This window comes from Arvicanthis niloticus, chromosome 14 (genome assembly GCF_011762505.2).
Source record: "Arvicanthis niloticus isolate mArvNil1 chromosome 14, mArvNil1.pat.X, whole genome shotgun sequence".
NCBI lineage: Eukaryota > Metazoa > Chordata > Mammalia > Rodentia > Muridae > Arvicanthis > Arvicanthis niloticus.
Window position 1 is genome coordinate 48,926,934 of NC_047671.1, and position 12,754 is coordinate 48,939,687.

The 12,754-nt window shown below is 43.0% G+C and overlaps 1 long non-coding RNA gene across 1 annotated transcript in view; it reads right to left on the bottom strand.

The window, feature by feature from the left end:
• The window catches only part of LOC143434334 (uncharacterized), a 314,842-nt gene that overhangs the window by 228,590 nt on the left and 73,498 nt on the right, over positions 1-12,754 (bottom strand). The window contains exon 5 of the long non-coding RNA XR_013103765.1: positions 8,026-8,277. This is a non-coding gene — a long non-coding RNA (uncharacterized LOC143434334). The remainder of the gene's footprint in view (positions 1-8,025; positions 8,278-12,754) is intronic.

Here is a 12,754-nt window from a genome sequence, read left to right on the forward strand (position 1 = left end):
TTAAAGACATTCTAAGCTCCTCTTTTTAAAAATGGTAATAAAACAAAATTTTATTCATTGTAGGGATGAAGCATACCACATCAGAGAGAGATCCTGGAATCATGGTTAAGTCCAGCTTGTGCCAGGCATGAGTCAGGAGCAGGCAGCTTTGGACAAGGGGTCTCTCTCTCTCTCTGCAATGATAGTCCTTCAGTTTCTTAAGCCTTCACTACAGACACCATATTCCCATCACATGGAGTCCCATCTCTGGCTAAAAACCTTCCTCAGATGAGTATAAATTCAAAATTATTTCAGTTGTCCTCAGACAGGATCAATTTCCCAGCCTACCTTCCCAAGATATTTGGCAGTATTTGGCAACAGTTTTTACTATTTGCACCTGAGATTTAGTGGCAGGTATGGACAGCTGATAACTAGACCAAGAATGTTAAGAAATGTCCTACAGTACATTGATGACATAGCCTCTTTCCCCAGCAATCAATTATCCAACTCACAGTAGTAGCATGCTAGAAAGCAGCACGCCCCTGCCATTTACTGAGTCGAGGGCCTGCTCTCCTGCTCTCCCACACACAGATGATATGCCATGGGCTTGGTCAACCCCATCTCCAAGGCATCCCAGTTTGCTCTCCTTTCCCAAGAACCTATACCATAATTAGTGTGCTTTTAAACTTTGTAGGACCACAAAATAATTTGCTCTGTTTCCAACTATCTCTTCTGTGTAAACCCTAAAATTCTCTGTCCTGACCATTGTCCTTAAGAAGGAGCTGCATGGCCTCAAGGAACTCCCAAAACCCAAAGAACGAAGGAAATGAAACATGTGGTTAATCACTTTGACCTGCTTCAACAGCAACTCTCTCTGAGGCCTGTTTATTGTTCCACCGTTTGGCTACCCCGGAGTTATCCAAGACCAAAGTCTTACATTTATTTGTAGAGTAGAGGAAGGTATATTTTTACTCTCACGTCCCTTCCAAGTCCCTGAATTAAATTAGTGTGAACTTTCCAGAATAAATTCACCTTTGAGCAGAAACGAAGCATGGAAAGTTCCAGCCCAAAGGACACCTTATTGGAAAGTCAGAAGGATGGCAGCCACTCCTAACTTCAGCACTTCCAGTGCAAAGCAAAGGGCACTTGCTAATACAAAAGAGGCTCTAAGAGGGTAAATGTTGGCGACCCAGGACTGGCTTCCAGATTCCGCTTCTGCAGACTGCACACACACACACACACACACACACACACACACACACACACACACACACACAAATGGAAAGGAAGAGAGCGGAAAGAGTAACACATGTGGATCTAATCTGCACCATGTCACTGCTTAAGACACAAGGGAAGAATGTTTATCAGAATGAATATGAGGAGTGGCTAATAATACAAGAAAGACCTCAGGGTCTTTTCCTGCATAGATATTTTGATGGACCACGACTGTGGTCGAATAGCGTGCGTCACCAATTCAAACTTCACATGTTCTGTAGATGGCCTCCTTGGGTTTTCCTACAGAGAACTTCTGAGAACTGGCTTGGCGATTTGTAGTGTAAGAAGAGAGGGCGCTTGGAGTGTGTTCCCTCCCTCAATACTCAACATGGAAAAATATTTTCCAATCACTTCCAACCCCTGTGAGGTTCCAAATCTGGGCAATTTTGAGACATGTGCCTTTTCGCAAAAATCCACCCATCACTTTAACTGTGCTTTGCCTGCCTAAGCCTTAAATACTGTTAATTAAGACAGTATTAAAACTAGTATGGGCTGGGCATATCTGGGATACACTGCTCAAGTGTATGCCAGAGCCTGGGTTCCATCCAGTATATCCAGTTGGAGGATACATTTAAAACTATTGCAGCACAAATAAACAAACAAAAAATGCTTATAGAATATGTTGTTATTAAGTAACAAACATTTCTCCTCAAGTTAGGTATGGTAATTCACACCCTTTATCCCAATGCTTGAGAGATTACTGAGTGAGAGCTATCCTGAGCTACATAGTAAAGGAATGTCTGAAAATAGCACAGAAGAGATTGGCATGGTGGTGCATGGCTCTAATCTCAGCACTTGGAAGGCAGAGGAAAGGATTCTCACAAATTTGAGGCCAGCCTGGTCTACAGAGCAAGTTCCAAGCCAGGGATACGCAGTGAGACCCTGTCTCAAGGGAATACCCTGCTCAAACATGAACTTTTCCTCTAAGCTGTAATTGTCAAAGGTTTTAGCAGCAGAAGGGTACTTTCCTCTTCCTGGCATGCACAGGGTCTTGGGCAGAAAGGCAGAGACAAGACTGCTCCAGTATTGCTGAGTCCCAGAAACGGGCTTGTTCTCTTCCATTCTACCCTGCTCCTAACATCCTTCTATGTCTCCCATGAGTGTCTGGAAAAACTGGATTCAGAATGAGTATCTTCATCTCTCCATGGACACAGCATTTTTGTGAGCATGTCATCATTATACCAGACCATGTAAGTACTCCTATACTAACTGTAATAACTCACAAATAATAATTGCCAGGGTCAAATGTGGGCCAAATGTGCTCAGATGACTTTCTCTTTGACTTAACTTGATTCTGTACTAATTGTTCTCTAAAAGGTTTTACACGCACATATATAATATAATACTATATATAATATAACATATATAATATGTATATGTGTGTATGTGTATATATATGTATATACATGTGTATATATATAGTCTTTAAAAGACGACTCCAGCTTCTTTTTTCTTCACTTGAATTTGATGTGACAACACACGAGTGTGGAGTTAGTCTGACTAATACACACTTGATGCTATTGGCTTGGCCTCATGCATCATCTACTAGTTTTCACTGATGTCCTCTCCAAGAATGGAAGAAGCTGACCTGTAATGACTGTCACCCATTGAGAGTCCATGCTTGGCCCTTGCTAAGAATGGCTAGGCAGACATCTTACCTCCCACCATGTGCATAGACATGTAGCTACCATGTCATATCAACAAAACCCACAGGAAGTTCTGCAGAGGGCAAAACATGGGCTAATAAAATCCTAGCATCATAACCTAAAGGCTGCGAGTGCATTGGGTAATTTAAACTTGTTTATAAAGCATTTAGTTACATTCACAGAGTCTTTCATTTAATGTATACTTGTGATAAGAAGGCATCTTTAAATGGGTGTTTTCATCAGAGAATGGTCTCCTGAACAGTATAATCACCAAAACCATGACCACCAACTTTAATTTGCTACCCTGACAAGGAAGCCTATGTGACAGGAGGCATTTGATAGCAAGGCTTCTAGAAGCCTGTATTCCCTAAAATATCCTTAGTATTCGCTTTTTTAAAGCACAAGAGCAATTGAAGCAGTTGAAAATGTGGCTTTTTCCTGGCAAGCACTGAAAAATAATATTCCAGAGGCCATGCATCTTATCTCCCAGTGCACATTTCCAGCACAACAAATACAGAAAGCACATTTGGATTGGCACATAGGTTGAACTATTTTACTTTAGAGAAAGAAAAATTGAGCAATCTTGGAAGAACTCCATATTCTTCTTTGAAAAGGGAAATTTTTTTTTGAAGTTCCTCTTGAAAACTAGTTAGGACTTCGAGCAGGAAGGAAGGGTTTAGAACAGCTGTCCCTGAGCGAGTTGGGAGAATGTTAATCACTGTCCGTCCTTGAGACTAGCCCTCATCCCAGGCCCCAGCAAAAGGAAACTATACAGAGTGTCTTTTGAGACAGTAGTAACCTATCAGCCAGATCCAAAACACACTCCAGCCCAGAAACTTACCCCAAGACCTCAAGAACCCAGAGAGAGGGTCTGCAATGTGCTGGTGAGACATTTGAGAAAGTCATTTGGTTTTTTGACTAAGGCTCCCCAGGAAAAGGACAACATAACAAAACGGAGCAAAATGAAAATTCCATATACACAGGCATCTGCAACTTTATCCAAGCATAGTCTTTTAGCAAAGTGGAGATACGCATACTGTGTTGGGTTGAACATAAATGAAATACAATGACCTCTGAACCATAGCCAAGTAAGAAGAACAAGATATGGAGAAGTAGACAATTTGCATATCTATTTTAATATGAAAACAATGATTCCCAGTGATGGTTGTTCTTGGCTGTCAACCTGACTACATCTAGAATTAACTAAAACCCAAGAGCTCTTTGCCTGTGCATGAGCTCTCTCTCTGTCAAGTCCATTCCTTTACTGGCATTAGAGCCTACTTCTTCAGGATTCTATCATATACCTGAAGACCAGCTGAGACATTCAGCCTTGTGAATTGGACAGCGACTGGATTCTTGAACCTTCTGTTGGTAGACAGCCATTGTTAGACTAGCTGGACCACAGCCTGTAAGCCATTCTAATACATTCCCTTTCTAAATATATATAAATTCAGTCTATCAGTTCTAGAAAACCCTGACTAATACAGATTTTTGTACCAGAACTGATTCTAGAGCAATAGAAGTATATGGATGAGTTTATAAGCATCTGTAAAAGGCTTTGCATTTGCCCACACCTACAATTACTGAAGCCTCTCCAATAACTGAAGCCTCTATAGAATCTCAGTGAGTAAAGAAAGCCCATGGTATGAACTAATTTACAAACTTACAGAAACTGTTGAGCCCCATTTCAGCCCTGGTTTGGGCCTTGTGGACAAACCTGAGCCTAGCTCGAGTTTCCGTGGTCTTGTAGGAGAGCCTAAGCCTGGCTTGAGTTTTGAGACCTATCTCAGTTACTTCTGTATTGGGGTGACTCAGCAAGACCTGCTTGGCCCTGCCTCTGCCCCACCACCATTGCTAATGAAGAGCTTTGCCATTGTCCCTGTCAGTCACCCCATACCCTCCGTCACCCTTCCTGGCCTCCTACATCATTTCATTCCACCAAAAATCCCCCTCCTATGCTCCGATTTTATATAAGTGAGAGGCTGATGCAATAAAGTTGAGTTCCTGCTTCGACAGGACTCCCTACCCAGTGTGGTTTTTTTTTTTGACACTCACCATCCTGCTCAGCCCCCGAGAGACCTAGTGGGGCCAGGATCTCTCTCCTCTTGCTTGGACCTGCCAGCAAGGAGCCGACAGGAGACAAATATATTAGGTTAACCTGATTCACCAGTTGTGATAGACAATGGATTTAGTGACTCTGGATATAAAACTTTTGACAATTTATAGAAAATTAAGAAAAATGTTGCTGGCAAGATGTTCCTAGCATTTCAGAATAAACTGACAAAGGAAGAGAATGAGCTCCATGATAAAATTAACCAACTTCTATCATATCACAATACAGGGAAGGACAATGAAGTCAGTGATAAAACTTCCTGGCTCCCAATGCACATAAAACAGTGGTTCTCACCCTTCCTAATGCTGTGACCGTTTGTTCCTCCTGTTGTGGTAGCTGCCAACCATAAAATTATTTTCCTTTATACTTTATAACTTTGCTACTGTTATGAAATGTAATGTAAATATATATGCTTTCTGATGGTCTATAGGGAACTCTTTTGAAAGGATCACTACGCCCATCAAATGAGTTGCGACCTGCAGGTTGAGAAGCACTGGCCTATAGGTTTCTAAATGTGCCCTGGAATAGAATCTTCTCTCCTGCACTCACAGAGCTCAAGTTGTAGGAAATCAGACCAAAGCCCTTATTACAAGGTTGGCTAAATTACCTTGAAAATTCAAGTTCCAGCTTCAGAGGGTAAAGTAAGGGCATTAATCGGTACATAATGGGATCCTGTAACTTGGGAAGGAGATACATGGGAAAAACTTATTGAAGCTGAAAACTGAACCCTCAGATTCTCAGGAGTTTAGCTCACCTGAGAAAGTAGTCTCGCCACTCTCATCAGAAGATATATTCCTACCATCCCCTTTCTGAAATATTTCCTCTTCCTCCTTTGACTGAGGAAATGAATCCTTCATTCTCTGCAGTTGTCAAAAGATGGCCGACTGAAACTGAATCAGTAGATGGCTGTTATCTCTGAGATCCCTTGGCTTAGTGTTGATGAAGGGATTTCAAGGCTCAGGGAAATCATAATGCTAGCGCAGGTATGCTGTGTAAAACCTAATCCTCCACAATGGAATGGCCCAGAAGACATGCCCTCGCTAATCCTTTAAGGTGCAAAATGGTGAGAGGGGCACCAGCACATTCAAAGAGTTTTGTTGTTGCCCTTTTTCCTTGTGCCAGACCATAGGGTCAGGGATGCTGCTGCTCGGTTGGATGAACTAAATGCAATGGGTTTAACTGGGCATAGAGGTAGCAGGGGCCAGGTGGCAGCCCTAAATCTCCAAAGGCAGAGTGATTGTACTTATTGTAACAGGCAGCATAGACAAAGCAATGTCCATAATGGTCTGACCTATGATAGGCTGCACAGGCAGAGTGATTTTTATAATGGGATGAATCATGACTCATAAAGATCGTTGGTACTGGTTAATCAATCATGGTGTTTTCAGGCATAAAACAGATATAAGGCCTACTGAATTTTTGTTTGATCTGTATAAGCAGAAAAACTCTCAAACAAATGAAATAAAGGCTATGTTGGATAGTGGCAAAAGGGAATCTCAGCCCATGAGTCACCATGAGTCAATTTCCAGACTTGAGCCAGTTTGTAAACCCAGAAGATGAAGGGACAGACAGGTTCCCCTGAGAAAGAACCATGATAAAATACCTAAGAGTTTTCCTGTTAGCCTTTCTCCAGGCCTTCCCCAGAGAAACCTATGGCCTTTTTCAAGGTAACTTTACACTGGGGAAAAGAAACAATCAGACTTTCCAGGGGTCTATTGGATAATGGCTCTGAATTTATGCTAATTCTAGAAGACCCCCAAAAACATTGTGGCCTTCCAGTTAATGTAAGGGCTGTGATTAATGGAGTTTTGGCTGATGTCCAACTCACAGTAGGTCCACTGGGTCTCCAAACTCATCTCATGTTTATTTTCTAAGTCCTAGGAATTATAGAAACTAGTGCCATCAAAGACTTGAAAGATGCAGGGAGGGTGATACTGTAACTCTCCTATCTGATCAGTAGGGGAGAGAGATGGGTCATGGAGAATGACAATTGACTATCAAAAACTCAAGTAGGCAGTGACTCCAATTGCAGCTGTTGAGCCAGATGTGATGTCCTTTCATGAGCAGATGAACACACCTCCTGATACATGGTATACATCTACTGATCTAGCAAATGCCTTTGCCTTGGCACCTGTCCATAAGAACTGCCAGAAGCAATTTGCTTTCAGTTGGCAATGCCAGACATCTGCCTTTACAGTTTTATACCAAGGATATATTAACTCTCCAGCCCTGGGTCGTAACTTAGTTCAAAGGGCTCTTGATTCTTTCTCTTCCACAAAATATCACATTGCTTCACTATATTAATAACATTACACTGATAAGACCAAATGAGCAGAAGGTAGCAACCACACTGAACTTGTTGGTAACAAATAGGTGCATCAGAGAATGGGAAATAAATTCAACCAAAATTCAAGGTCTTTCTACCTCAATGAAATTCTTAGAAGTCAATGATATGGAACATATACATATTTCCTCTAAGATGAAGGATAAGCAATTGCACCTGGCCTCTCTCATGGTACAATGTTTAGTAGGTGTTTTGTGAATTTTAAAGATAGAACATTCCTCACTCCAGTGTGTTACCCTGTCCCATACACCAAGTGACTTTGAAAGCTTTGTGAGATACCTGGCACAGGAGAAGGCTCTTCAACAGGCTGTGAGGGCTACTTTACCACTTAGACCATATGATCCAGCAGACTTGATGGCACTTGATGTGTCAGCAGCAGATAGAGATGCTATCTGGAGCATTTGACAGGCCCCTATAGGTGAATCACACAGGAGGCCTTTGAGATTTTGGAGCAAGGCTCTACCATCAACTACAGCCAGCTATTTTCCCTTTGACAGCTCTTGGCTTACTATTGGGCCTTACTGGAAACTGAACATTTGACAATGAGTCACCAAGTCACCATGTGTTACCTGAGCTGTCCATTATGAACTGGGTGTTATCTGACCCACCAAATCATAAATGACTATGTACATAGTAGCAATCCATTAACAAACGGAAATGGTACATACGTGATTGGGCCCGACCAGGTCCTGAGGGCACAAGCGAGGTTCATGAAGAAATTGCCCAAACACCTATGGCTTCTACTCCCATTGCAATGCTGTCTGCTGCCAAGCATGTTCATGTAGCCTCATGGGTATGCTCTGTAATTTGTTAACTGAGGAAGAGAAGACTAGAGCCTGGTTCACTGATGGTTCCACATGTTATGCAGGCACCACCCAGAAGTAGACAGCTGCAGGATTATAACTTCTTTCAAGGACAACCTGAAAAACACCAGTGAAGGGCAAGCTTCATAATGGGCAGAACTTCAGGCAGTATACATCATGGTACATTCTGTTTGGAAGAAATGGCCAGACGTGGGATTGTTCATCGATTCGTGGGCTGTAGCCAATGGACTGGCTGGATGGTCAGGGACTTAGAAAGAGCATTGACTGGAAAACTGGTGAGAAAGACATCTGGGGAAGAAGCACGTGGACAGATCTCTCCAAATGGACAAAGGAGGTGAAGATACTGGTGTTCCATGTAAATGCTCATCAAGAGGTGACTTCGGCAGAGGAGAAGTCCAGTAATAAGCCAGATAGGCTGAGCTATTCTGTGGTCCTTCAGCCTCTTTCCCAAGCCACCCATCACTGCCCAATGGGCCCATAAACAAAGTGACCATGGTGGCAGAGATGAAGGTTATACATGGGCTCTGCAACATGGACCACCTAACGCATCTCAGTTCTATCCCTCTGGAGAATCCTGACTAAAACATCCCCTGACTCAAGGTTAAGTTTTCCATATTACTGTTCGGGCACGGTGCAAGGTGTAGAAGAAAATACTGTGAGTTACTACTATTTATAACAGGGAGGTGGTCAAAAGAAGTAGAAAGGGGGGGCGGTTAGATAAGAGGTATAGACGTACACTGTGGAAAATTAAGAATAAAACTGTTTTTTTAAGAACGCATTTTAAGTCAGGCAGAGGTGATCCATGCCTTTAATCACAGCTCTTGGGAGGCAGAGGCAGGCCTCTGTGAGTTCAAGTCCAGCCTGGTCTACAGAATAAGTTCCAGGACAGCCAATGTTACATAGAAAAACCCTGTCTCAAAAACAAAACAAAACAAAACAAAAAGTGTTTTATGTTTAAATACATGTATATATGTGATATTTGTGTGGCAGTGTGTGGATATCTGTACATCCATGCAGGTGCCTTCCTAGAATAAAGGTATCCAGATCCCTTAGAGCTAGAGTTATAGGTGGTTATGATCTGCCTGGCATGGGTGCTAGGAACCAGGCTCAGGTCCTCTGCAAGAGTAGTATGTACTCTTAACCTCAGAGCCACCTCTCCAGCCCGTCTACCTTTTTTACCTGTTCTATCACAAAGTTGCAAAAACTGAACATGTGGGTAATAATCACAAGTGAGCAAATGACTTGCCTTGGGGATGAAGCTATAATTTTGTCAAAGCAACCGCCATAAGGTATCTTAGAAATGTGGCGTATGATAGACTTCCTCTCTCTGCCCGCCATCAGCATCCTCAAAATACTCCTCAGATATGGAACAGCAAGACAGGGATGAGATCTATTTATCAAGCGGGTTGGGACACTGCGGACGGGCAGCGTTCTGTGGGATCTGAATGCACCACATCAGAAACAGCAGAAAACTCCAGCCATGCATACAGACAGGATAAGAATGGGAACCATTTCCCTGGGAGATGGACTTCCCCAGGCATCTAGTTGTCTGAGGCCTATAACCTCAAACTCCCACCGACTACCACCCCAGAGCTGCAGGGCATCAAAGCAAAGGGCTCAATCTGAATTGACCAGGTGCCCTCCACTCAACAATACAGCAGTGAGATGCACTCTTTAAATGGTGGGTAGGAAACTGATCAGAAAAAAAAAAAAAATAATAAAAAAGAAAAAAGAAAAGAACATTAAGGAAATAAAATATTAAAAAATGTAAATGTGACAGAAATTGTAAACAACCTAAAGCCCCTCTCCCTCCGGGAACAGCTGTGTCTGCTAATCCCTCGAGAAGTCCTCCTGCGATCTCCCTTCCTTCCTTCCTTCCTCCGTCTCTCTAATAGCTCCCTTGTTCCTACCGGACAAAACTAGCCCTTTGTGGCTGCTCTCGGAACAACATTAAAAACAGGAATAGGGAAATTGTAAACAGGAGGCTTCTGGCCTACAGGCGAAGACACACACAGGCCTCTGAGGCCTACTTCATGCTAAGCAAAGAAACAGATCTTTGTTGCTAAAGGGATTAGGACCCTGGGCCTCTGGAAGCACCGCTGAGGCATTCAGCTGGCCTGAAGCAGGGGCTTTGTAAAGAGACACCTCCGTCCGAGGTCTGGGAGGCAGCGGAAATAATTGGAGCTCTTTACACAATCTGGGTAATGTGAGAGTGCTGGACTGCTGAAGCCTCTGTTGAGGCGGGTCCTATCTCCTTGAATGGTAAATTCTTTAGCAGCTAAATAGAGGGTGGTATAATTACCTTCACTGGCTGCTTTTTTTTTTGGGGGGGGGGGTGCCTTTCTACCTTTAACCCTTGCTGGGAGGAATATTCAACAATCATGGAACACCAACTCCAAGATAAGCTTTGTCTTGACAGAGCTGGCATAACGCTACCCAAGATGTTATATTCTCTGGGCTTCTTAATGACCCACTCGACCCCCATACTCTCCAGGATGATGTACATTTCTGTAGTCACCTCTTCTATGCCTCTGGTTTAGCAGGTCTTGCCAGGTTGCCTACTTGATTTCTATCTATCCTAAATTTAAGTTCATCTTCAAGAGGGACAGAGTCTTCTCCTGACGTCTTCAACTTCCTACTTCTCTCTTGCTGCTGCTCTCTGGCCTATGTGTCTGCCTGCCTTCAGGAGTGGCTGGAAGGTAAGAATTATTTATTTTGTATCCACATTATATGGCCCTTCACAGGAGTCCAGGGTGGTCTGTGCCTAGCAGGAGAGGAAAATAGTTAGGGGGCTTGGTCTGAAGATCAGCCTTATGGTGCCTAAGAAACTATACTCACATTGTGTTTTGATGACTTTTAAGAATTTTTTAAAGTTCATCAGTAAATCCTCCCAGACTGGCTTATAGGAAAGTCTTGATCAATGAGGGAAGGCCCAGCTCACTGTGGGCAGTACCATCCCTGGGCAGGTGGGTCTGGGTTCTATAAGGAAGCGGGCTGAGCAAGCCATGGGGAGCAAGCCAGTAAACAGGACTCCTCCATGACCTCTGCTTCAGTTCCTGCCTCCAGGTTTCTGCCCTGACTTCCATCAATAATGGTCTGTAACATGGAAGTATGAGCTAAATGAACCCTCTCCTAGCTGAATTCCTCTTGGTCATTGTCTTAGTCACTGTTTTATTACTGTGAAGAGACACTGTGACTAAGGGAACTCTGAAAAGAGGAAGCATTTAACTTGGGGCTTGCTTACAGTTTCAGAGAGTTGGTCCGTTTTCATCATGGTGGGGAGCACAGCTGCATTCAGGCAGATGCTGGAACAGTATCCGAGAGCCACATTCTAATTGGTAGGCAGAGAGAGACAGAGAGAGACTCGGCCTGGCACTCACTTTTGAAACCTCAAATTCCACCCCCAGTTTCATTACTTCTGCTAATAAGATTACACCCACTCCAACAAAGCCACACCTCCTAATCCTTCTCAAATAGTGCCACTCTCTGATGCTAAGCAATCAAATATGGAAGCTTAAAGGGGATATTCTTATTCAAAAAAATCACAGTCATAATGTTTTATGATAGCAATATAAACAAAAGTAGGAAATAAATAAATAAATAAATAAAGCTAAGGGGTACAATTCTACATTAGAAAAAAAGAAAAGAAAGGTATGTGTTGGCCAAGTAAGGCCTGAGGGAAACGTGCTCCAGAGAGAATGGGGGTTGGGGGGGGGGGGGCTGGTATAGGGAGTTTGCAGGTAGTAGCTGAAGAATTCCATGAAAATGGGGATCTTTCTATAACCTGTATGTTAGACTGCTCCTGGCACACAGGAAGGGGTTATATACCCCCATATGTATCCTTTATATAGAGAACAGAAGCCAGTCATACCATAAGGGCCATAATGTTTGCATTAAGGAGCAAGAATCAATTCAGGTGTCAACATAGGAGACTTGGCCAGAAAGTGTTATTCTGCCAAGGCCCTCGGGTTTTATCTTGTGGGAACTGGAAGTAACAAGCAAGAGACAATGCAGGCAGGTGAGTATCAAGAGGGCCTATTGAATTAGGCCTGGAGGCAAGAGGTAAAGTGACCAGTCAGGGCACTTCTGGGTCTTTCTATCTTTCTTTCTTTCTTTCTTTCTTTCTTTCTTTCTTTCTTTCTTTCTTCCTTACTTGCTTTTATTTCATTTTATTTTTGTTTTTTGTTCTTTGTCTGTTTGCTTGCTTGGTTTGTTTTGTTTTGTTTTTTTAAGACAGGGTTTTTTTTATATAGCCTTGGCTATCCTGGAACTCACTCTACAGACCAGGTTATACTTGAACTCAAGAGATTTGCCTGTCTGTGCTCCCAGGTGCTGAGATTAAGGGTATGTTCCACCGTCAACACACCTCAGTTCTGGGTTTCTTATACACAAAACACTGGCTTCTGTTGACTGAATTTATCAGGACATAGGCACGTCTGCATAGGCATCTGGAGACTGGGTCCCTGCGATGAGAATCCCCATCTAAATGTAGGTGGCACCACGCCATGGAGTCAGGTCCTGCACTGGACAACAAGAAAACAAGCAGAGCATCAATGTTCATCTATCTCTTCTT